Raw genomic sequence first — 27314 nt, 5'->3', positions numbered from 1 at the left:
AATCGGCGAGGGTGGAAATCAAGAAATAGCATCAAGTGTTGATGGTAAACAAGACCACTAGTTTCAAGAAAAAGGGTAAGGGAAAGAAAGGGAACTTCAAGAAGAATGGCAAGTAAGTTGCCACTCCTGTGAAGAAGCCCAAAGGTGGACCTAAGCCTGAAACTGAGTGCTTCTACTGCAAAGGGAATGGTTACTAGAAGCGGAACTTCCCCAAATACTTGGCGGATGATACGTCTCCAACGTATCTATAATTTTTTATTGTTCCATGCTGTTATATTATCAATCTTGAATGTTTTATAATCATGTTATAGTCATTTTATATCATTTTTGGTACTAACCTATTGACATAGTGCCAAGTGCCAGTTCCTGTTTTTTCCGTGATTTTTACATCGCAGAAAATCAATAGCAGACGGAGTCCAAATGTCACGAAACTTCACGGAGAATTTTTATAGGCCAGAAGGAACACAACGGGCCCTAGCTGCGCCTGGGGGGGTGCCCCGAGGGGGGCACAACCCACGAGGGCGTGCCAGGAGGCCCAGGCGCGCCCTGGTGGGTTGTGCCCACCTCTGGTGCCCCCCAGACTGCCTCTTTCCTCTATAAATACCCCAAAAATCCCAAAACCCTAGGGGAGTCGACAAAATATTCATCCAGCCGCCGTAGAGTCCAGAACCACCAGATCCAATCTAGACACTTCACCACCTCCATTGGTGCCTCTCCGATGATGCGTGATTAGTTCTTTGTAGACCTTCGGGTCCGTAGTTAGTAGCTAGATGGCTTCATCTCTCTCTCTCTCTCTCTCTCTCTCTCTCTCTCTCTTGATTCTCAATAAAATGGTTCTTGGAGATCCATATGATGTAACTCTTTTGTGGTGTGTTTGTTGGGATCGATGAACTTTGAGTTTATGATCAGATCTATCTTTTATATCCATGAAAGTATTTGAGTTTCTTTGATCTCTTTTATGCATGATTGCTTATAGCCTCGTATTTCTTCTCCGATATTTGGGTTTTGTTTGGCCAACTTGATATATTTATCTTGCAATGGGAAGAGGTGCTTTGTAGTGAGTTCGATCTTACGGTGCTTGATCCCAGTGACAGAAAGGGAACCGACACGTATGTATCGTTGCTACTAAGGATAAAACGATGAGGTCTATCTCTACATAGATAGATCTTGTCTACATCATGTCATCGTTCTTATTGCATTACTCCATTTCTCCATGAACTTAATACACTAGATGCATGCTGGATAGTGGTCGATGTGTGGAGTAATAGTAGTAGATGCTGGCAGGAGTCGGTCTACTAATCTTGGACGTGATGCCTATGTAATGATCATTGCCTGGATATCGTCATGAGTATTTGAAGTTCTACCAATTGCCCAACAGTAATTTGTTCACCCACCATTTGCTATTTTTCTCGAGAGAAGCCACTAGTGAAACCTACGGCCCCCGGGTCTCTTTCTCATATTATTTGCCTTTGCGATCTATTTTTAGTTGCTTTTATTTTCAGCTCTATTAATCCAAAAACCCAAAAATACCTTGCTGCAATTTATCCTTATTTATTTTGTTCACATTCGATCTATCAACCTACTACAAATTTACCTCGCGTCTGTTTGCCTATCTTCAGGCACCGTACCCTGGAAGGGATTGACAACCCTTTTAACACGTCGGGTTGCGAGGAGTTGTTATTTGTGTGCAGGTGTTGTTTACGTTGTGTTGCTTGGTTCTCCTACTGGTTTGATAACCTTGCTTTCATATCTGAGGGAAATACCTACCGCCGCTGTGCTGCATCATCCCTTCCACTTTGGGGAAAAACGGATAAGAAGGATGGCAAAGTGAACAAAGGTATATTTGTTATACAGATTATTGATGGTGTAAAGCGCATGAAGAAACTCCATGCAAATGGGCTTTCGGAATCACTTGATTATGAATCATTTGATACTTGTGAACCATGCCTCATCGGCAAGATGACTAAAACACCGTTCTCCGGAACAATGGAGCGAGCCAATGACTTATTGGAAATAATACATACCGATGTATGTGGTCCGGTGAGTGTTGAGGCTCGCGGTGGGTATCCTTATTTTCTGACCTTCACAGATGATTTGAGAAGATTTGGGTATATCTACTTAATGAAACACAAGTCTAAAACATTTGAAAAGTTCAAAGATTTTCAGAGTGAAGTGGAGAATCATCGTAAACAAGAAAATAAAGTTTCTACGATCTGATCGCAGATGCGAATATTTGAGTTAGGAGTTTGGCCTTCATTTAAAACAATGTGGAATAGTTTCAGAACTCACGCCACCTGGAACACCACAGCGTGTCCGAACATCGTAACCGTACTTTATTAGATATGGTGCGATATATGATGTCTCTTACCGATTTACCACTATCATTTTGGGGTTATGCATTAGAGATAGCTACATTCACGTTAAACATGGCAATGTCTAAATCCATTGAGACGACACCATATTGAAAGCACAAGTGCTCCCTGGGTGATTTTGGTAATTAATGTCAACATATCTCTTGTTGGACTAATATTTTCATCTAGTATATTCCAGATGAGTTCAATAGTGGAGTGGCTTGGACAGGATGTGAAACCCCTTCAAGATGCTAAGGACAAAGATTGGCAAAAGCTCAAGACTCTTCAATTTCATTTTAGTGATCCAAGATTACATTGAGTCCATAGGAAAGCCAATACTATTGAAAGGGGATGAGGTGTTGCTTAATGGCTTGCTTGCTCAAAGTGCTTAGTGATATGCTCCAAAGCCCTCAACCACTTTCTCATTTCCACATATGTCCCAAACCTAAAGTCAAACTCGGCCCCACCGATTTGATATCCGGCGCCACCGAGTTCACTTGACATAGCCACTGCCAGAAACCCTAATCAATTCGATCTTACCGATGGGATCTCGGTCTCACCGAGATGGGCTTGTGTCGGTGTACAAAAGTAGGGTCTCTCCTTTTTGACCCCTTTACTTGTGCACGGGCAGTCAGAGCCACGCGCCGCGGCCACATGAAGCAAGGCAAGGGAGGGAAGCCGGAGAGAAGCCGAAGTACAAGACAGCCAAGGCAACGCCAAAGCCAAGAACACAAAGAAGCAGAAGGACGAAGCAGGCTCCCCCGGCAAGACCCTTGCCGGGGCAGCCTCAGCAGCCCCGACAAGACCCTTGCCGGGGCGGCTCGCCCACACCAGCAGAGTGAGCCACCCTCGAGCCCACAGGTTCCAGCTCAACCAAACACGTTGGAACTAGGGCTCGGGAGGCACCTCCATGGTGGCATGCAGATATTTGTCAAGACCAAGGAATATTCAAGACCAGATGAGGATTAAAAGACAACGGTCCTCGGCAAGATCCTTGCCGAGGAGAGCCACAAGACCCCCGGCAAGATCCTTGCCGGGGACGACAGCACGCCACGGCAAGACCCTTGCCGGGCTACCCGGCAAGGCCCTCACCGAGGACGCCAGCAGGGCCACTGCCAGTCCCGCACCAGCCAAGTCTCCACCGCCGTTCGCATGTAGCTGCCAGCCCAACCAGCTGGGCTGGCACCTGCGTGGCAACATGCAGCTCCCAGACTAGATCAGCAAGCACATACATGGCAGCATGCAGATCTTCGTGAAGACCCTATCGCCGTGCCACCTCAGCTGCCTACATGCCTACATGGCGCCGCACGCATCGCTAGCTAGGGCGCGTGTCGAAGGAAGGAGGAGCGGCGACGGACGGGACGGGCCTCGCTCCCGCCCCCGATAAAGCTAGGGGACACCTCAGGGGCACATTAAATGCGTCTTGTCCTGTAATATGAGTTATAAGCTCATAGCACTGTACGCCTTTCCACCTCCTGTGTGCCACTGTGGCAGCCCCTTTCGACTATAAAAGGAGGCACATGGTGTACTGGAGGACGATTCGGCTCTTTGGAACTACTCAGCCACCGTAGCTAGTTCAAGGGCTCAAGAACACTCAATACACCCACACAAAGCAGGACTAGGGTTTTACGCATCCTCGCGGCCCGAACCTGGGTAAACGATCCTTGTGCTGATTACTAATCCTACTCTTCTTGCAACCCTGCGCCCCGGCAACCGAAGTAGGGATTCTTGTGATCCCATAGGTGTCGTTTCCCACCGACATATTTGGCGCGCCAGGTAGGGGGCGCAATTGTGAGATTCTGGTATAGTAGTTAGCCTAGCGGTTCTTCATAGCCATGGCTCCCAAGAAGAAGACGGCCACGACGATCGGCTCGTCGGGGGCCGAACGCCCCGTGCCAGTACGGGCGAGCAGCGGCTCGGTCGCGGACATAACCCAGGCCGCGGTCCGCGAGCACCAGCATCGCCCAGGCAGTCAGAGCCTCGTGAGCAGTGCCGTTCGTGCGCCAGGTGACGGGCCGCACGTCACCAAATCCAAATACGGGGCTGGGCCCCCCCGCAGGCGGCATAGGGCCCTCCAGGAGTGTCATTGTGCCACCCACGGGCGGCGCAGCAACCTCCAAGACGCCCATGCCGGCGACCACTGCGCGCTCTTCCCATGGTGTGCACGACGAGCAGTGTCACCACGCCGGTGACCCTGGACACCACCGTGGGAAGAGCCCCGTGCGTCGTCCGCAGGACGAAGGAGTTCAGCATGCCCGCCGAAGTGCTGGCGAAAATGCCGCGCAGCCGCTGGGTCGTGATAGAGCTCCTTCTAACGTGGTTAGAAGTCGAAGCGCGCCACGGTCCACGCAGCTGTCGCCACCACCCACGCCAGCAGAAGCTTTGGCGCGCGCGCAGCTGCTCCTCGACTTTCCTCCAGCTGCGAAGAAGCTCGACGAGTGGAGGGAGACCATCCGGAGCCTCGTCGCCGTCGCCAACAAAGATGATCCGCAACCGGCGGGACCCTTGGGCCGGCGCTCCATCGAGCCACCACATGCCAGCGCTGGGAGGACCGGTGGTGCTGCGGTCACGGTGCACTCTCCTCCTCCTCGCCAGCCGCCGCGGGCGTCGGCCCGATCGTGACGACGCTTGTGATAACATCTCTATAGCATCGTCCGACCCGCGGACCCACCGCGACCAGCGCCAAGTTCTTTGAGAACGAGCTCACGAAGATGCTCGAACCACTATCGAGCGTTGGCATGACACACGCCACCAGTCGGACAAGCAGGCGGGACCCGCTATGGTCCACCCAGCACCGGGGGGCTCCGGCGGCCTACCCTACGAGGTGGGCTGCCCAGCCTTTACCTGCGAGCTGCGGCAGTTCCAGTGGCCGTCCCACCGCACGTTCAAGCCCGACGTCGGCGAGAAGTACACTGGCAAGACCCATCCGTCCGAGTTCCTCAGCATCTACACCATCGCGATGCAGGCTGCCGGAGCTCGCGACGACAAGGTGCTTGCCAATTACTTCCCGTTGGCACTGAAGCCCAATGTTATGTCTTGGTTGATGCACTTGCCGGCGGATTCCATTTCTTCTTGGTCGGATCTATGCCATGAGTTCATTGGCGCCTTCACTGGAGGCCACCAAGCTCATGGCCAGGCCAGTGATCTGCATATCATTCCCCAGAAGGAAGGGGAAACCCTGCGCAAGTACATCCAGAGATTCAGCCGGGTGCAGTACAACATCCCCGACGTTCATCCCGCCGCTGTGATCAGCGCGTTCCATCAGAACGTGCGCAACCGCAAGATGCGCGAAGAGCTGGCGATGACCAAGGTTAAGGATGTGGCCGAACTCTATGTTCTGGCCGATAGGTGCGCCCGGGCTGAAGAGGGAAGGAAGTACCCCGGCGAGGACGCCGGCGCGGAAACCGACTCTACTGATGAAGACACCGCCGCCCCGACGAAGAAGGGCCGGCGTCGCAACAGGAAACGCAAGGGCAAGGCCGTGCTTGCCGTTGAAGGGTCTGACGACACCGGCGCTGCCAAGAAGGTCAAGGCAGACGACCCCGGCAAGGAGATTGCCGGGTGCGTCGCCTGCCGGGCCTTAGCAGCTGCCGACAAGCCAGGGGGCTCCGGCAAGCAGTACTGCAAGATCCACCGCACCAAGGGCCACGACCTCCAGAACTGCCGGCAAGTCGAGCTGCTTGCTGAAAAGCAAAAGGCCGAGTATGAGAGGCGGGACAAGGAGAAGGGCCAGGACGGTGCCGAGGGATCCGGCAAGAAGCGTGGCGGCCAAGGAGGCCGCCGCGACAAGGACAGCCAGCAAGAGAGGCCCGCCCGGGGCCGTGACAAGAAGCAAGAAGACGATGATCATGACGAGGACGACGAGTCCGGCGAGCAAGAGTTCCAGAAGGCTACAGAGGCCATGTGCGTCGACGGTGGCGCCTCGCTGCATACTTCTCACCGCCAGCTCAAGCAGTGGGCGCGTGAGATTACAGCAGCGGAGCCGTCGTTCGACGCTCAGAAGCCGCTGAAGTGGTCCAGCACGCCCCTCATCTTTGACGCCGAGGACCACCCTGACCGCACAACCGCGGTCGGGTGTTTGCCGTTGTTGGTCTCGCCAACGATACGCAACCTCAAGGTGAACAAGATGTTGGTCGACGGCGGGGCCGGCCTGAACTTGATCTCGCCCGTCGTGATCAAAAGGCTGCAAATCCCTGATGGAGACCTCGAGGAAACGGGCACGTTTCAAGGGGTCAATCCGGGGAGGAGCCAGCCGAAGGGGAAGGTCACGCTGCCCGTGACGTTTGGAGGGGAGTTGAACCACAGGACGGAGAGGATCGTCTTCGACGTGGCCGAGATCCCCTTGCCCTACAACGGGATCCTCGGCCGCCCGGCACTAGCCAAGTTCATGGCGGCGTCGCACTACGCCTACAACATGCTAAAGATGCCCGGGCCGTTGACCATCATCTCCGTCCCCTCCGACAAGAAGGACGCGCTGATTTGCGCCGACCAACTCTACCGGGAAGCAGTTGCAGCAGCTGCCGCCAAGGCACTTGCTCCTGCCGCTGAAGCCCCGGGAGGGAAGAAGAAGCCCGGCAAGACCTCTCGCACCCACTCCGGCAAGCGCACCTCCTCGGAGTGTTGTGCTACCGTCGAGGACGTGCCAGAGAGCTCTACCGGCAAGAGCAAGAAATCCAGAGCTGAGCCACCGCAGACCAAGAAGGTGTCCGTCAGGGAGGATGGCACGGGAGGGGCTTTCACCATAGGCTCCACCCTCGACAGCAAATAGGAAGGCGCGCTCGTCACCTTCCTGCGGGCGAATGTCGACGTGTTTGCGTGGCAAGCATCCGACATCCCCGGTGTTCCCAGGGAGGTGATTGAGCACCACCTAGCTGTCTGTCCTCATGCGCGGCCCGTCAAGCAGAAGGTCAGAAAGCAGGCTCTGGAGAGGCAGGAGTTCATCACAGAGGAGATCAGGAAGTTGGAAGCGGCGGGTTTGGTGAGAGGAGTGCTCCATCCGACGTGGTTGGCCAATCCGGTAGTGGTGCGCAAGGCAAATGGGAAGTGGAGGCTGTGTATTGACTACACAGATATCAATAAGGCTTGTCCTAAGGACCCCTTCCCGTTGCCGCGCATCGACCAGATTGTCGACTCCACGGCCGGGTGTGATCTGCTGTCATTCCTCGACGCCTACTCGGGCTACCACCAAATCTTCATGACAAGAGAAGATGAAGAGAAGACAGCATTCATCACCCCATGTGGTATGTATTGCTTTTTACGGATGCCTTTCGGGTTGAAGAGTGCTGGCTCGACGTTTGCAAGAGCAGTCCAATTTGGTTTTGAACCCCAGCTCCATAGAAATATGGAGGCATACATGGATGACATAGTGGTCAAAACCAAGGACGGGGCAACTCTTGTGCAAGATCTGGAAGAGACATTTGCCAACCTGCGCAAGATCAACCTTAAGCTGAACCCTGAGAAGCGTGTCTTCGGCGTTCTGTCCGGCAAGCTTCTCGGATTCTTTGTGTCGCGGCGTGGGATCGAGGCAAACCCAGACAAAATCAAGGCTATTGAACAGATTCAGGCGCCCAAGCGGATCAAGGATGTGCGTCGGCTCACCGGCTGCGTCGCCGCCATGAGCCGATTCATCTCCAAGTCCGTCGAGCGCGCCCTTCCCTTTTTCAAAATCTTGAAGAAGGCAGGCCCAATGGAGTGGACCCCAGAAGCGGAGGCGGCGTTGCAAGATCTGAAGAAATACCTTTCCTCCACGCCAATACTGGTTGCGCCTAAACCATAAGAACCGTTGCTGCTGTATCTAGCGGCAATGAATCAAGTGGTCAGCGACGCACTGGTACCACAGAGGGAGGTCGACGAGGAGGCGATGGCGATGGCAGAACTAGCGGACAGCGAGCCAAAGATTCCCCCGGCAGGACCTGGTGCCGGCAAGGCAAGGCCCCCGGCAGAGCCTGGCGCCATCAGGGCAACGCCCGCACTGTCAAGCGAAGTGGTGCAGAAGAAGAAGATGATGCAGCACCCGATTTACTTTGTCAGCTCCCTCTTGCAGGGGGCTAGGTCGAGGTACCCCGGTGTGCAGAAATTGCTCTTCGACCTCCTTATGGCCTCGAGGAAGCTGCGTCATTACTTCCAAGCCCACGAGATCACTGTCGTCACCCGCCTCCCGTTACAACGGATACTGCACAACCCAGATGCAACCGGGAGGATTGTGGAATGGGCCTTGGAGTTGTCGAGCTTTGGGTTGAAGTTTGAAAGTACCTCAACCATCCAGAGCAGAATCTTGGCAGAGTTCATTGCGGAATGGACCTCAACACCTGACAAAGAAATCTAAGAGACCGCTCTCCCCGACAAGGAAGGGGACCGCGACTGGATCATGTACTTTGATGGGGCTTTCTCGCTGCAAGGCGCCGGTACTGGTGTGCTGCTTGTCGCACCCACTGGAGAGCACCTCAAGTACGTGATCCAGATGCACTTTCCCAGGGAGATGTCCACAAACAACACTGCTGAGTACGAGGGGCTCCTTGCCGGTCTCAGGATTGCGGCAGACCTCGAGGTGAAGAGGCTCATCGTCAGGGGTGACTCGCAGCTTGTCGTCAGACAAGTCAACAAAGATTACTAGAGCCCATTGATGGAGGCCTACGTAGATGAAGTGAGGAAGCTGGAGGAGCGCTTTGACGGTATCCAAGCGGAGAGCGACATCGCTGATTACCTGTCGAAGCGTGCTGCATTCAAGCTACCTGTGGAGCCAGGTACCTTTTTGCTCCGGTTAACTCAGCCATCCGTCGAACCGTCAATGGGGCGGAACAAGCGGAGGAAATCAGGTCCCGACAAGTACTTTCCTGCCGAGCCCCCTGGGGCTGCCGGCAAGGATGCTGCCGTGGACGCTGAGCCTGCCAAAGAGCATCTGGCTCCGGCAGGGCGTCAAGCCCTGGACGTGGAGACAACCGCTCCCATGGCAGAGGAAATGCCTTTGGTCCTTGCCGTTGAGCCCCAGGCTCCAGCGTGGGCGCAGCATACCGTCCGATTCCTCCAAACAGGGGAACTTCCTGAGGAGCAGGAAGAAGCAGAAAAAGTAGCCCGTCATCTGCCCTGTACCAGTTCGTCGATGACGTCCTGTACAGGAGAAGGCCGAACGGTGTGAAATTGAAGTGCATCCCCTGGGAGGAAGGACTGGAGCTGTTGGCAGAGATACATGGAGGCATATGTGGCTCCCACATAGGATCGAGGGCCCTTGCCAGCAAGGCGTTCCGGCAAGGTTTCTTCTGGCCCACCACCCTCCAGGATGCGATGACACTAGTAACCAAGTGTGAAGCGTGTCAGTTCCATTCAAAGAAGCTTCATCAACCAGCTCAAGCCCTTCAAACGATCCCTCTCTCCTGGCCATTCTTGGTCTGGGGGCTCGACATACTGGGCCCTTCCCCCCGTGCTGTTCGGGGCTTTGAGTACTTGTACATTGCAACCGACAAGTTCACAAAGTGGCCAGAGGTGGAACTAGTAAGGAAGGTGACAGCACAGTCAGCCGGCAAGTTCTTCAAGGACTAGTCTGCCGTTTTGGTGTGCCAAACAGAGTCATCACCGACAACGGCACGCAGTTCACAAGCCACACCTTCATGCAGTACATTCAAGACCTCGGCAGCAAGGTCTGTTTTGCTTCCGTGGCACACCCCCGGAGCAACGGCCAAGCAGAGAGGGCGAATGCTGAAGTGTTGCGAGGCCTGAGAACGAAGACCTTTGACAGGCTGCACAAGAGCGGAAGGCGCTGGATTGATGAGTTGCCGGCGGTTCTTTGGTCGATCAGGACGACGCCAAATCGAGCCACCGGTCAGACACCCTTTGCCCTAGTATATGGGGCGGAGGTAGTTCTCCCCACGGAACTCATATACGGGTCACCTCGAGTGCTCGCTTATGATGAGCTTGAGCAAGAGCAGTTGCGGCAAGATGACGCGACGCTCCTTGAGGAAGATCGTCTTCGGGCGGCTGTGAGAGCAGCACGCTACCAGCAAGCCTTGCGCCGCTACCATAGCCGCAAGGTTCATGCCCGAAGCTTTGAGGAAGGCGACCTTGTTCTTCGGCGCGTTCAGTCGGCCAAGAATTCCAACAAGTTGACGCCGAAGTGGGAAGGCCCTTATCGGGTAATACGAGTCACCAGGCCTGGCGCAGTCCGCCTGGAGACCGAAGATGCCTTCCAGTGAGCAACTCCTGGAACATCGAGCATCTTCGCAAGTTTTACCCATAAGGCGCGGCTTGCCGGGCCCCCCCCGACAAGCCACCTTTTGTACAAGCCTTGCCGGCAAGGCATGTAACCCTTTGTACAAAGCCAGGCACAGACCCTGAGCACAAATAAATGAAGCGCTGGCGCCCTAAGTTATAGCATGCATGCTAGGTCGAGTCTCTTCCTTGGTTAGGGTTGATAGTGCTTAGCGGTGACTAACCCCTAGCCTAGAGGTCGAGTGCGCGTCTCTCTGTGCTTTTCTGCCCTCCTTTGGTTCGTAGGGCACATGGGCACTTTTGCTAAGCTACTTGGAAGAAAGGGAACGGACCGGCGCCCCGACCCCGGCAAACCAGAGTTGCTGGGGGCTGCAAGTACAAGGATCTAACCGCGGCAAGACAAGGTTGCCGGGGGCTATAGATCCAGATAAGTCTTTCATCCTCTGTCATGCATTTCAGTACGGAACTGGGACATATGAAACCTCGTTTTTATCTCCAGGCTACCGTGCTCCCCTTTTTCCTACACCTAAGGATTATCTCCTGGGTTCGGATTTGGTTGTAGCCGCGGCGGCAAGGAGATAGAACAAGGAGCCTAAGCCCACTTCATCCCTGCCTCTGCCAAGGGCGCGAGAATGGTTGAGCGAAGTGAGGGGGACGACAAGGCCTGTTCCCGGGCGAAAAACATTTATCTTAAATAGTAACAAGGATTCGCTCCTTGTCACGGGGTCCACCCATGAACAAAAAACCCGGCAATCATCCCTTTTTCATTAAAAATATCCCACACAGGTACAGTTCATACGGAATTAAAAACACGAGCAAGGGGATTACAAGTTCTAAATTTAACGAAGGCCCGAAGGCTTACAAACTAAAAAAGAGATGAGATGCCCGTAATCCCTTTCTTGTCCCTCTCCTCAGGAGGCAGGTCAAGAAGGAGAAAGGGCAAAAGGGGCGCCTAGGTGAGCTACGAGCAGCAGAAAGCACCAAGAGAACACCTCGGTAGCTACCCAAGGGTGGGCCGGTGATGACGGTGCCGGGAAAGGAGCTGGAAGACGAGGCGGCAGGTCGCCGGACACGCGACGAAGGCGTCGGTGTCCGCGTACTCCGAGTTGACGGCCTTGCCGCCCGCCCTCTTCCGCAGCCTCCCGACGCCAGCCACCCAAGGAGACGGCCCCGAGAAGTTCAAGGAGCTGGCCCTCCCCGGCAAAACTCCGCCGGAGGAGCGGCCAGGTGCAGATGCTGCTGCTGTCGCACCCGCCCGGGCGCGGGGAATCCGACGCCTAGTCGGACTCGTCCCCGTTATCTGCCCTGCTGTCCTCCTCGTCACTTTCGCTCGAGGAAAAGCTTCCATCATCGGAACACCCATCAGAGGAGCTCTCCATGCAGCACTTCAGGCGAGTTCCAAGATCCCCGAAGACCTTGACGAGAGCAGGCCGTCCTCCAATAATTTGAAGTAGAGGACGAGCCCCGCCGTCAGGCTGTGGATGCAAGCGAACGTTTTCCATCCACGGCGGAGGTACATGACCGGAGGAGCTGGGAAGTCGACGTCGACCCGCGTGCCCCCATTCCCGCAGCCCCTCATGTGCAACCTGAGGGTCTGGGGCGGGTCACGCTCCATCTCCCAAGCAAATAGGGCGGGAAGACGAAGACAGCGATGGAGGCCGGTGCAGCCTGATGAGGAACTCGCGGGGCTGGTCTCCAATGTGGCCCTCTGTCGGGAAATGCATCATTGGCGGGGGCGAGGCCGGCGCGTCGCCCCGTCCTCCTCTTCCCCGAACACCACAACCTCTGCCACGGCTTCACCCGCGGACACGCCCCCTCCCCCTTCCCCTCGCGGTTGGCTCCACCACCACGGGCTTAGGAGGAGGAGGGACGCGCTGTCGAGCTGCGACCCTCGCCGCCACCGTCGAGGGACCGGGGTTCCCCTTCTCCATGGCGGGTGAGAGGAAGAAGCAGAAGCAGGAGGAGATAGAAGATAGAAGAATGCGGGATACCATCCCCCTTCCCTCTCCTTATAAAGGTGCGGGGTCGGGGCTCGGCCGCCCCGCTCGGCCAATCCAGCCACCAGAGGCGCAGGGAATAGAGACCGACCCGCTGCCCCAACCAGCGACGGCCCGGTTTCCCGTCTCCACCGCTTGCCACCCCAAGCGCATGGGGGACGCGTGGCGAACGTGCAGAACCGAGGGGACGGGTGAAGCGACCTCTCCCCACCCCGTGATCGTGGGGTGTGTACGCCTTGAAGACCGCGACCCGGCCCCATTCAGTAAATGGGCCGCGCCTCTACACCTCTCCCTCTTCATGGGGAAGGCGCGAGCCGCCCCTGTATCGTGATGTGACGCATGCCTGCGGAAACCGCCCCACGCATGCCGCCCACGTCACGTATGCACCCTTCCCACGTCGCGCATTCAACGCAGGTCGTGGGGAAGCGCAGCGGACGAAGAGTTACTGCAGTGAAAATCCGCCCCGCCTGCCCGCGCACCATTTTGGGCCTGGCCCAACAACGTGTCGCGCTTATGTATGGCCCAGGCCCGGGGGCTCCTGTCGGTGTACAAAATTAGGGGCTCTTCTTTTTTGACCCCTTTACTTCTGCACGGGCAGTCAGAGCCACGCGCCGCGGCCACACGAGGCAAGGCAAGGGAGGGCCGGAGAGAAGCCGAAGTACAAGACAGCTAAGGCAACGCCAAAGCCAAGAACACAAAGAAGCAGAAGGATGAAGCAGGCTCCCCCGGCAAGACCCTTGCCGGGGCATCCTCGGCAGCCCCGACAAGACCCTTGCCAGGGCGGCTCGCCCACACTAGTGGAGTGAGCCACCCTCGAGCCCACGGGTTCCAACTCAACCAACCACGTTGGAACTAGGGCTCGGGAGGCACCTCCATGGTGGCATGCAGATCTTTGTCAAGACCAAGGAATATTCAAGACCAGATGAGGTTTAAAAGACAACGGTCCTCGGCAAGATCCTTGCCGAGGAGAGCCACAAGACCCCCGGCAAGATCCTTGCCGCGGACGACAGCGTGCCACGGCAAGACCCTTGCCGGGCCACCCGGCAAGGCCCTCACCAAGGACGCCAGCAGGGCCACTGCCAGGCCCACACCATCCAAGTCTCCACCGCCGTTCGCATGCAGCTGCCAGCCCAACCAGCTGGGCTGGCACCTGCGTGGCAACATGCAGCTCCCAGACCAGATCAACAAGCACATACGTGGCGGCATGGAGATCTTCGTGAAGACCCTACCGCCGCGCCACCTCAGCTGCCTGCCTACCTACATGGCGCCGCACGCATCGCTGGCCAGGGCGCGTGTCGAAGCAAGGAGGAGTGGCGACGGACGGGACGGGCCTCGCTCCCGCCCCCGATAAAGCTATGGGACACCTTAGCGGTGCATTAAATGCGTCTTGTCCTGTAATACGAGCGATAAGCTCGTAGCACTGTACGCCTTTCCACCTCATGTGTGCCACTGTGGCAGCCCCTTTTGACTATAAAAGGAGGCCCATGGCGTACTGGAGGAGGATTCGACTCTTTGGAACTACTCAGCCACCGTAGCTAGTTCAAGGGCTCAAGAACACTCAATACACCCACACAAAGCAGGACTAGGGTTTTACGCATCCTCGCGGCCCGAACCTGGGTAAACGATCCTTGTGCTGATTACTAATCCTGCTCTTCTTGCAACCTTGCGCCCCGGAAACCGTAGTAGGGATTCTTGTGATCCCATAGGTGTCGATTCCCACCGACAGCTTCCAAACTCTCTGTTGCCTATTGCAACTATTTCGGTCTCACCGAGATATGCAATTGGTCCCACCGAGTTTGCTTGACCAACTCTCGGTTTTGCTCATTACCAAAATCAGTCTCACCGAGTTTGTGTAATCGGTCAAACCGAGTTGAGGTTTTACCCTAACCCTAGCACATCGGTCCCATCGAGTTGATCATATCGGTCCCACCGAAAACTCTAATGTTCACATTTTGAACCATATCGGTCTGACCGAGATTCTCGATTCGGTCCCACCGAGTTTGGTGAATTGTGTGTAACGGCTAGATTTTGTGTGGAGGCTATATATACCCCTCCACCCATTCTCCATTAATGGAGAGAGCCATCAGAACGTGCCTACACTTCCAGCATTCATTTTTTGAGAGAGAACCACCTTCTCATGTGTTGAGACCAAGATATTCCAATCCAACCACAAGAATCTTGATCTCTAGCCTTCCCCAAGTTGCTTTCCACTCAAACCATCTTTCCACCATATCCAAATCTGTGAGAGAGAGTTGAGTGTTGGGGAGACTATCATTTGAAGCACAAGAGCAAGGAGTTCATCATCAACACACCATCTATTACCTTTTGGAGAGTGGTGTCTCCTAGATTGGTTAGGTGTCACTTGGGAGCCTCCGTTAAGATTGTGGAGTTGAACCAAGGAGTTTGTACGGGCAAGGAGATCGCCTACTTCGTGAAGATCTACCCAAGTGAGGCAAGTCCTTCATAGGCGATGGCCATGGTGGGATAAACAAGGTTGCTTCTTCATGGCCCTGCGTGGTGGAGCCCTCCGTGGACTCGCGCAACCGTTACCCTTCGTGGGTTGAAGTCTCCATCAACGTGGATGTACAATAGCACCACCTATCGGAACCACGCCAAAAAACTTCGTATCTCCAATTGCGTTTGCACACTCCAATCCCATCCCTTTACTTTCTTGCAAGTTGTATGCTTTACTTTCTGCTGCTCATATACTCTTGCCATGCTTGCTTGAAACGTATTGTGAATGTTAATCTTGTGCTAAAACTCCACCTTAACTTAAAGAAATTAAAAACTGCTACTTTCCTTGTTGAGGGTCTAATCCCCCCTCTAGACACCTCTTCTTGATCCTACAATTGGTATCAGAGCATTGGTCTCCATTGCTTTGGTTTAATCACCATTGGAGGATGATGGATGAGTCTACGTCGGGGAGTCTTAGACGTAGAGTGCCTATACTTGATGGAGAGTTCTTTCATGAGTGGAAAAATGAGATGCTTGAGATTTTCAATGAATATCACTTGAACAACTGCATTACAAGCCTGTGGGCACCCCTTGTTGACCCCTTGCATCCTACCCCTGATGAGTCCATTGACATGATCCGCAATCTTAGAACTGTCAATCTTATTACTAGAGGTTTGCCTAGAAATCTGTTTGGTTCCTTGCCTACTCTTGATTGTTCTTACACCATATGGAAATTTCTTGAGGAACGATTCTCAAACTATTCCTTGCAAAACTTAGATGAGCTTCTTCACAAGTCTATTGCTTTGAGTAAGATGAATTCCAATGATCCTAAGTTTGGTGATTGTTTATTTGAGCTTCGTGACCTTATGCGTGCCAAAGGAGATGTTGGAATCATTAGCAATATCATCTCCGAAGCCATTAGAATTCATAAAGATGAACATTTTGATGATCACTTATCTAATGAATCACTCTCTCTAGGAATTGATCAATCACAGGACGATGTTGAACATGGATACTATGATGAGGATGATGATAGTGACTTGATCTCGATGAGTCTATGAGACACTTTGGTCTTATGGCTAATCTTCGCGGCTACATGGCTGGAGGAAAGGAATGAGTTCTTGATAGTGGATGTACCGATCACATGACCGGAGACAAGGATATGTTTCGTGGGCTAGCTGAAAACGACGGCCCTCAAAAGTATGCCACTCTTGGTGATAACTCCAAGGGTAAGGTGGTTGGCCTTGGTAAGGTGGCCATCTCACATGATAGCTCCATACAAAATGTTATGCTCGTTGAATCTCTTGGCTATAATTTACTTTCCGTATCTAGACTTGCTGACTTTGGTTTCAATGTCCTATTTACTGAAGTAGATTGCCAAGTGTTTCGTAGAGATAATCATAAAATGGTCTTTACCGGTATACGTAGAGGTGATCTATACACTGTTGATTTCACTAAAAAGGCTCAACTTAGAACTTGCTTAATTGCTAAATCTTCTAAAGGTTGGTTGTGGCATAGAAGGTTAGGTCATGTGGGCATGCGAAATCTTGATAAGCATATTAAAGGTGATCATATCCTTGGAGTAAAAGATGTTATATTTGACAAGGATAGATTGTGCAGTGCTTGTCAAGCAGGAAAACAAATTGGAGGAAGTCACCCCGTGAAGAACACCATGACCACGAGAAGACCGCTCGAGCTACTTCATATGGATCTCTTTGGTCCCAATGCCTATAAAAGTCTCCGTGGAAACTCATTTGGTCTAGTCATAGTCGATGATTTTTCAAGATTTACGTGGGTGTTCCTTCTTGATGATAAATCATAGGTCCAAAAGATCTTCAAGAACTTCGCTAGGAAGGCCCAAACTCAATTTGAAGTGAAGATCAAGAAGGTTCGCAGCGACAACGGAACGGAGTTGAAGAACGCAAATGTGGATACCTTTCTTGACGAAGAAGGGATTTCACACGAGTTCTCGGCTACGTACATGCCTCAACAAAATGGAGTTGTTGAGAGGAAGAACCAGACTCTTATTGAGATGGCGAGAACGATGCTTGATGAGTACAAGACAGCAAAACACTTTTGGGCGGAAGCGGTTGAGACAGCTTGTCATGCAACAAATTGTTTATATCTTCACAAGCTACTCGGCAAGACGGCATACGAGCTTCTCACCGGTAACAAACCCCAAGTTGGATACTTTCGATTATTCAGCTCAAAGTGTTATATTCTTGATAAGCATCATCGTTCTAAATTTGCTCCTAAATCTCATGAGGGTTTCCTATTCGGTTATGGCTCAAACTCTCACACCTACCATGTCTACAACAATTTCAACCAAAAGGATAAAGAGACGGTAGATGTGAAGTTTGATGAATCTAACGATTGCCAATTGATGTAGGCGACAAAGACCCTTCGGCAGCAATCCAAGACTTGTCTATTGGCAAGATTCGTCCAACGGAGGTGAAGGAGAGTACCTCGTCCGTCCAAGTGGAAGCTTCTACCTCAGGACAAGGTGAACCAAGAGTGGACACGGAGGCATCCACGAGTGGGACACGCCAAGATGAAGAAAACGAGGAAGTACACCAAGATGAACCTCATCAACCTCCTTCTCCACCTCGACAAGAGAATGACAACGTCAACAACGAAGAAGGCCAAGAGGAAGAACAAGATGATGAAGAAGATGTTCCACCCCGACCCAAACAAAAGCTCTCACGATTTCGAGCAAGAGTGTCACGAGACCATCTCGTTGAACAAATCTTCAACGGCATTCAAACCGGGAGAATCACTCGCTCTAAAACTCGTTTGGCTAATTTTTGTGAACATTATTCATTCATCTCTAGCATTGAACCTATGAAGGTTGAAGAAGCATTGGAAGATCCGGATTGGATAAATGCCATGCACGAAGAGCTACACAACTTTGAGAGGAACCAAGTGTGGACATTGGTCGAGAAGCCCGACAACAACCAAAACATCATCGGTACCAAATGGGTGTTTCGCAACAAGCAAGACGAAGATGGACAAGTCATTCGCACAAAGCACGTCTCGTCGCCCAAGGCTACACTCAAGTCGAAGGTATGGACTATGGTGAGACATGCCCCTGTTGCTAGACTTGAGTCCATACGCATCTTACTTGCCTATGCAAATCACTGTTGGGGAACGTAGCATGCAATTTCAAAATTTTCCTATGATCACACAAGATCTATCTTGGAGATGCATAGAAACAGACCGGGAGAGTGTGTCCACGTACCCTCATAGACCAAAAGCGGAAGCGTTAGGTTAACGTGGTTGATGTAGTCGAATGTCTTCATGATTCAACTGATCCAAGTACTGAACATACGGCACCTCCGTGTTCAGCACACGTTTAGCTCGATGACGTCCCTCGAGCTCTTTATCCAGTAGAGGGTCGAGGGAGAATTCCGACAACACGAAGGCGTGGTGACGGTGATGGTGATGTGATCCACGCAGGGCTTCGCCTAAGCACTACGACTCTATGACCGGAGGAGTAAACAGTGAAGGAGGGCACCGCACACGGCTTAGAGAAATCTTGGTCTGTCTTTGGGGTGCCCCCGCCCCTGTATATAAAGGGGGGAGGAGGAGGTCGGCGGCCTAGGAGGGGCGTGCCAAGGGGGGAGAGAGGTTATATTCGCCCCACCCCCCACCTTTTCCTTCCAACGGAGGGGGAAAGTGCGAAGGAGAGGAGAGGAAGAGGGAAAGGGGGGCCGCGCCCCCTCCCCTTCCTATTCGGACTCCCCTTGCGGGGGCGCGCGCCTCCCCCTTATGGGCTGCCCCCTCTTCCCTCCCATGGCTCATGAGGCCCATGATTTCCCCCGGGGGGTTCCGGTAACCCCTCGGTAATTTGATAAAATACCCGAATCACTCGGAACCATTCCGATGTCCGAATATAACCTTCCAATATATGAATATTTACCTCTCAACCATTTTGAGACTCCTCGTGATGTTCGTGATCTCATCCGGGACTCCAAACAAACTTTGGTCACCAAAACACATAACTCATAATACAAATCGTCATCGAACGTTAAGCGTGCGGACCCTACGGGTTCGAGAACTATGTAGACATGACCGAGACACATCTCTGGTCAATAACCAATAGCGGAACCTAGATGCTCATATTGGTTCCTACATATTCTACAAAGATCTTTATTGGTCAAACCGCATAACAACATACGTCATTCCCTTTGTCATCGGTATGTTACTTGCCCGAGATTCAATCGTCGGTATCCTTATACCTAGTTCAATCTCGTTACCGGCAAGTCTCTTTACTCGTTCTGTAATGCATCATCCTGCAACTAACTCATTAGTCACATTGCTTGCAAGGCTTATGGTGATGTGCATTACCGAGAGGGCCCAAAGATACCTCTCCGATACTCGGAGTGACAAATCCTAATCTTGATCTATGCCAACTGAACAAACACATTCGGAGACACATGTAGAGCATCTTTATAATCATCCAGTTACGTTGTGAAGTTTGATAACACACAAGGTGTTCCTCCGGTATTCAGAAGTTGCATAATCTCATAGTCAGAGGAATATGTATGAGTCATGAAGAAAGCAATAGCAATAAAACTAAACGAGCATTATGCTAAGCTAACGGATGGATCTTGTCCATCACATCATTCTCCAATGATGTGATCCCGTTCATCAAATGACAACACATGTCTATGGTTAGGAAACTTAACCATCTTTGATTAACGAGCTAGTCAAGTAGAGGCATACTAGGGACACTCTGTTTTGTCTATGTATTCACACAGGAAATATAAATAACAACTTATTATTGCCTCTAGGGCATATTTCCTTCAGTCTCCCACTTGCACTAGAGTCAATAATCTAGATTACATAATAATGATTCTAACACCCATGGAGTCTTGGTGTTGATCATGTTTTGCTCGTGGAAGACGCTTAGTCAACAGGTCTGCAACATTCAGATCCGTATGTATCTTGCAATTATGTCTCCCTCCTTGACTTGATCGCGGATGAAATTGAAGCGTCTCTTGATGTGTTTGGTTCTCTTGTGAAATCTGGATTCCTTCGCCAAGGCAATTGCTCCAGTATTGTCACAAAAGATTTTCATTGGACCCGATGCACTAGGTATTACACCTAGATCGGATATGAACTCCTTCATCCAGACTCCTTCATTTGCTACTTCCGAAGCAGCTATGTACTCCACTTCACACATAGATCCCGCCATAACGCTCTGCTTGGAACTGCAGCAACTGACAGCTCCAACTCCGAGAGGCTTGCACCAGTCCATAAATGGATCGCTGGAGCTTGCACACTTTGTTAGCACCTTTAGGATTGACAATACCTTCTGGTTGCATCATCTACAACTCTTCTTTAAGAAATACATTAAGGAATGCAGTTTTGACATCCATTTGCCAAATTTCATAATCATAAAATGCGGCAATTGCTAACATGATTCGAACAGACTTAAGCATCGCTACGGGTGAGAAGGTCTCATTGTATGAACTCCTTGAACTTGTCGAAAACCATTCGCAACAAGTCGAGCTTTGTAAACAGTAACATTACCGTCAATGTTAGTCTTCTTCTTAAAGATCCATTTATTCTCTATGGCTTTCCGATCATCGGGCAAGTCAACCAAAGTCCACACTTTGTTCTCATACATGGATCCCATCTCAGATTTCATGGCCTCAAGCCATTTCGCGGAGTCTGGGCTCATCATCACTTCCTCATAGTTCATAGGTTCGTCATGGTCAAGTAACATGACCTCCAGAATAGGATTACCGTACCACTCTGGTGCGGATCGTACTCTGGTTGACCTACGAGGTTTGGTAGTAACTTGATCTGAAGTTTCATGATCATCATCATTAGCTTCCTCACTAATTGATGTAGGAATCATTGGAACTGATTTTTTGTGATGAACTACATTCCAATTCCGGAGAAGGTACAATTACCTCACAAGTTCTACTTTCCTCCCACTCACTTCTTTCGAGAGAAACTCCTTCTCTAGAAATTTCGATTCTTAGCAACGAATATCTTGCCTTCAGATTTGTGATAGAAGGTGTACCCAATAGTCTCTTTTTGGTATCCTATGAAGACACATTTCTCCGATTTGGGTTCGTGCTTATTAGGTTGAAGCTTTTTCACATAAGCATCGCAGCCCCAACTTTATGAAACGACAGCTTAGGTTTCTTGCCAAACCACAGTTCATATGGTGTCGTCTCAACGGATTTAGATGGTGCCCTATTTAACGTGAATGCAGTCGTCTCTAAAGCATAACCCCAAAACGGTAGCGGTAAATCGGTAAGAGACATCATAGATCGCACCATATCTAATGAAGTACGGTTACGACATTTGGACACACCATTACGCTGTGGTGTTCCAAGTGGCGTGAGTTGTGAAACTACTCCACATTGCTTCAAATGACGACCAAACTCATAACTCAAATATTCACCTCCACGATCAGATCGTAGAAACTTTATTTTCTTGTTACGATGATTTTCCACTTCACTCTGAAATTCTTTGAACTTTTCAAATGTTTCAGACATATGTTTCATTAAGTAGATATACCCATATCTACTCAAATCATATATGAAGGTCAGAAAATAACGATATCTGCCGTGTCGGTGGAAACGACACCTACGGGATCACGGGGAATCCCTTCTACGGTCGGCGGGCGCGGGGCTGTGGAAAGAGCGGGATTAGAAGACCAACACGGAGGAATTATCCAGGTTCGGGCCGCAAGTGATGCGTAATACCCTACTCCTGCTAGTTTGCGTTTATCTGGTGTTCTTGGACTAGCTACAAAGCATGCAGGGTCCAAAAAGTCCGAATCCTCTCTCAGTACGCTGCGGGCCTCCTTTTATAGTCGAAGGGGCTGCCACAGTGGCACACAGGAGGTGTAAAGTTGTACAGTAGTCGAGCTTATCGCCTGACATCATAGGACAAAATGCATTAAATGCGCTACTTAGTTGTCCTCTTGCTTTATTGGGGATGGCAGTGAAGCCCGTCCCGTCTGTCGCCGCTTCCCCTTGCTTCAACACACGTCCAGGGCAACGAGGCATGCAGCGCCATGTAAGCTGGCAGGCTGCTGAGCTGGTGGGGGTGGCAGGGTCTTCATGAAGATCTACATGCCACCACGTAGGTGCTTGACTAGTTGGATTAGGAGCCACGTATTGCCATGTAGGTACTTGCTTAGTTGGTGGGTCGGCCGCCGAGCTGGGGCGGCGATGGGGCGGCAAGGCCTTGCCGTGGTCCTGCTGATATTCCCGACAAGGGTCTTGCTGGGGCCTTGCGGGCGCCCTCAGCAAGAGCCTTGCCGGGACCTTGCGGGCGCCCTCGGCAAGAGTCTTGCCGGGGCCTTGTGGGCACCCTCGGCAAGGAGTCTTGCCGGGGCCTTGTGGGTATCTTCGGCAGGAGCCTTGCCGGGGCCTCATGGGCATCCTCGTCAAGGAGCCCCGCTATCGTCCTGTCTTCTGGTTCCCATCTAGGCCTTGTAGGCCCTTTGTCTTCACAAAGATCTGCATGCCACCATGGAGGTGCCTCCCAAGCTTTGGTTCCAATGTACTTGATTGCGTCGGAACTCACAAGCTCAAGAGTTGCGGCCTCGTTGGTGTTGGGCAAGTTGCCCCGGCAAGCCTCTTGCCGGGGCCGTGAAGGCAGCCCCAGCAAGGGCCTTGCCGGGGGAGTTCACCTCGCCCTTCTGCTCTTCATGCTTCCGGTTTTGAGCGCAGCTCTGGTAGTCTTGCGACTTTGCTTCGTTCCTCTACCCCGCTAAGTGTGGCCATAGGTGCGGCTCTAACTGCCCGTGCACAAGTAAAGGGGTACAAAAAGGGCCCCTACTTTTGTACACCGACAGGAGCCGCCGGGCCTGGGCCACACATAAGCGCGACGCGTTGTTGGGCTAGGCCCAAAACGGTGCGCGAGCATGCGGGGCTGAGTTTTACTGCAGTAACTTCCCTCGCCAATTGCGCTTCCCCACGACCCGCACTGAAGGGGTGACGTGAGGGTCGTGCGTGGAATGACCGCAGCATGCTCGCGTCATCCCATGGTGAATAGTAAAGAGGCGGCTTGCGTGTCCCTTTAAAACTGCAGGGCCGCTGCTCATTTACTCTCTCTGCCTCGGAACCGTCATTCCATGTTTCCTACTACGCCTGCCCCTTGCACCACGTACGCTACATGCACGGCGTGGGGTAGGTGACAGACGCACAGGATATGGGAAGGCGCACGGTGGCCGATACTCATGTGCCTTTGATTGGGCGGGGAGGGCGGTCGATGGCCTTGCTCGTTGCCACTTAATGAGCCGGACCTGAACGGGCTCTTCAAAGGCGTAGAGCTAGTCTTTTAGCCTTCCCCGCTTAGCTATAAAAAGGGAACTCAGGGGGAGGAGGAGGAGCATCTCCCCACATCTCTCCTTCGTCTCCATTCCCCATCCACCGTCATGGCGAGAGGGCATGACCGCGGCCATTCTTCCGTGGAGGCGACCAGGTCCTCCTCTCGCCAGAGAGCCGCAGCGGTCAAGGAAGAGCCAGACGCCCAAGGTGAGGGCCATGCTCGAGGCGGGGGTGCCGGACAGGGCCGCGGTCGGCGAGGCGGCCGAGGCAGAGGTGGTCAAGGCAGAGGTGGTCGAGGCAGAGGTGGGCGCGGGAGGGGAATGCCTGCATCGTCTCCATCTTCGTCGCTATCTCCTCCACCATCTCCTCCTGCTTTGTCAAGTGGTCATGTTGGGGACACGGCACTGGAGTTTATTCTGCAGCTGCGTGGGCTGCCGCGCAGCCGCCTTCGCCTTCCCAGAGCGTTTGCAAGGGTGCTGGAGATCGACTGGCCACCGAGGCTGAGGCTTCACTTGAAGGGGTGTTGCCACGGTGACATGTGGGTGAACACAAGGTTTCCCGCCCCTCATGTGAGGCTCCTTCATCAGGGCTAGAAAACCTTCGCACGTGCCCATTGCTTGATGGATGGGCACGTCCTCTACTTCAGGCTAGTGGAGAGCGGCTTGCTCTCCATCAAGGTCTTCGGGCGCTCGGGACACAGGCTAGGGTGCTGTGCAGAGAGCTCGACTGATGACGAAATCTCCTCCTCGGGCGACAGCGATGAGGAGGACAGCGACAACGACAACGAGGGTAGCGGGCGGGAGGATGACGGGTTCGACTAGGTGTCAGATACACTGTCCCTTGGCGATGCCGGCAGCACCATTATCTGTATCGCCAGCTCCTTGAACTTCTCGGGGTCGCCTCCTTTGGCGGCTAGCATGGGAAGGCCGGAGAAGATGAAGAAGGCGGGTGGTGGGCCGTCAAGTCGGAGTACGCAGGCACCGACGCCTTCATCGCGTATTGCCGGCCCGCAGCCTCATCTTTCGGCTCTTTGCCCGGCACCATCACCACCAGCCTGCCTCTGGATGGCCACCGGGATGTTCTCTTGGTGTCTTCTGCTGCTCGTACCTCGCCTAGGCGCTCCTTTTGCCCTCCTGTAATCTTGACCCGTTTCCTGAGGAGAGGGACAAGAAAGGGATTACGGGCACCTTATCTCTTTTTAGTTTTTAAGCCTACGGGCATTTGATAGATTTAACCCTCGTAATCCCCTTGCTCATGTATACATTCCGTATGAATTGTACTTGTTAGCAACATATTAATGAAGAAAAGGGTGTTTGTCGGGTTCTTCTATGCGCGAGCAAGGCCCACACCAAGGAAAGAATCCTCGTTATCTCAAGATAAACATCGCCACTCGGCAACAGACCTTGCCGTCCTCCCGCTCTATAGCCCGACTACACTCATGCCCTTGGCGGATGTAGGGGCAAAGTAGGATTAGGCCCTTCGCTCGTTCCCATCTCATCGCACTACACCCAAGTTCCGGCCCAAAGAAAGGTTTTTGGACACGGAGAAGAGGGGGCACGGTGGTATAGGATTGAGCAAAGTTTCGTACGTTCAAGTTCCATACGGAAGTGTAGAGTGGGGGATGAAAGACTTATCTGATCCTGCAGCCCCCGACAACCTTGGCTTGCCGTGGTCGGATATCTGGACCTGCAGCCCCCGGCAACCTTGTCTTGTCGGGGTTGGGACGTCGGCCTGTTTCCTTTCCATCAAACACCTCAGCAGAAATGCCTGCGCATCCCGCGAACCAAAAGAAAGGACGGGAAGGAGCAGAGTGATGCACAGTCGACCTCTATGCTAGGGGTTCGTCGCCACTAAGCACTATGGACCCTAACATATAGAGAGAGACTCAACCTAGCATGCATGCTAAAACTTAGGGCGCCAGCGCTTCATTTATTTATGCTCAGGGTCTGCGCCTGGCTTTGTACATAGGGTTACATGCCTAGCCGGCAAGGCTAGTACAAAATGGGGGTTGCCGGGGCTCCCGACAACCACGCCTTAGGGGTAAAACTTGCGAAGATGTTCGATATTCCAGGAGTTGCTCACTGGGATCCCATCTTCGGTCTCCAGGTGGACTGCGCCGGGCCTGGTGACTCGCATTACTCGATAAGGGCCTTCCCACTTCAGCGTCAACTTCTTTGAATTCTTGGCGGATTGAATCCGCCGAAGAACAAGGTCGCCTTCCTCAAGGCTTCGGGCATGAACCTTGTGGCTATGATAGCGGCGCAAGGCTTGCTGGTAGCGAGCGGCTCGCACAGCAGCCCGAAGACGATCTTCCTCAAGGAGCGTCGCATCCTCTTGGCACAACTGCTCTTGCTCAAGCTCATCATAAGCGAGCACTCGAGGTGACCCGTATATGAGTTCTGTGGGGAGAACTGCATCTGCCCCGTAAACCAGGGAAAATGGTGTCTGGCCAGTAGCTCGATTTGGCATCGTTCTGATCGACCAAAGAACTTTTGGCAACTCATCAACACAGCACCTTCCGCACTTGCGCAGCTTGTCAAAAGTTCTGGTCTTGAGGCCCCGCAACACTTCTGCATTCGCCCTCTCAGCCTGGCCGTTACTTCTGGGATGAGCAACAGAAGCAGAACAAACCTTGTTGCCGAGGTCCTGAATGTACTGCATGAAGGTGCGGCTTGTGAACTGTGTGCCATTTTCGGTGATGACCCTGTTGGGCACACCAAAATGGCAGACTAGCCCCTTGAAGAACTTGACAGCTGACTGTGCTGTCACCTTTCTCACTGGTTCCACTTCCGGCCACTTTGTGAACTTGTCGATCGCGACGTACAAGTACTCAAAGCCCCCGACAGCGCGGGGAAAGGGGCCCAGTATGTCGAGCCCCCAGACCGAAAATGGCCAGGAAAGAGGGATTTTCCGAAGGGTTCGGGCTGGTTGATGAAGCTTCTTTGAATGGAACTGGCATGCTTCACACTTGGTTACTAGTGTCATCGCATCTTGGAGAGCGGTGGGCCAGAAGAAACCTTGCCGGAATGCCTTGCCGGCAAGGGCTCTCGACGCTATGTGGGATCCACACATGCCTCCATGTATCTCTGCCAACAGCCTCAGTCTGTCTTCCCAAGGAATGCACTTCAACTTCACGCCGTTCGGTCTCCTTCTGTATAGGGCATCATCCACGAACTGGTACATGATGGACCGTCAGGCTACTTTCTCTGCTTCTTCTTGTTCCTTAGGAAGCTCCATGTTTGGAGGAAACGGACAGTGGGCTGCGCCCATGCCGGAGCCTGGGGCTCAACGGCAAGGACTAAAGGCACATCTTCGGCCGTAAGGGCGGCTGTCTCTACGGCCAGGGCTTGGGGCCCTGCCGGGGGCTGCTGCTCTCCGGCAAGCTTGGGACACCCGGCAACATTCTTGCCGGCGGCTCCTGGGAGCTCAGTGGGAAAGTACTTGGCAGGGCCTGCCTTCCTTCGTTTGCCCTGTCATGCTGACGGTACGGATGGCTGAGTTAATTGGAGCACAAAGGTACCTGGTTCCACAGGCAAGTTGAGGGCAGCGCATTTTGACAGGTCGTCAGCAATGCCGTTCTCCGCTCGGGGAACATGCTCTGCTTGCAATCCGTCAAAGCGCTCTTCCAACTTCCTCACTTCATCCACATAGGCTTCCATCAACGGGCTCTGGTAATCCTTGTTCACTTGCTTGACGACGAGCTGTGAATCACCTCTGATGATGAGCTTCCTGATTCCGAGGTCTGCTGCGATCCTGAGACCGACCAGCAATCCTTCGTTCTCCACCGTGTTGTTCATTGAATTTTCCCGGTAAATTTCATCTGGATTACATACTTGAGGTGCTCTCCGGTGGGTGCGACGAGTAGTACGCCGGCACCAGCACCTTGGAGTGAGAAAGCTCCGTCAAAGTACATAACCCACTCACTGCTCGTCTCCTTGCCGGGGGGTGGTCTCTTGGATCTCCTCGTGGCGCGTTGCGGTCCACTCTGCTATGAACTCTGCCAAGGCTCG

This window comes from Triticum aestivum, chromosome 3D (assembly GCF_018294505.1).
Source record: "Triticum aestivum cultivar Chinese Spring chromosome 3D, IWGSC CS RefSeq v2.1, whole genome shotgun sequence".
Taxonomy (NCBI): domain Eukaryota; kingdom Viridiplantae; phylum Streptophyta; class Magnoliopsida; order Poales; family Poaceae; genus Triticum; species Triticum aestivum.
Note: the sequence above shows the minus strand (reverse complement) of the source record.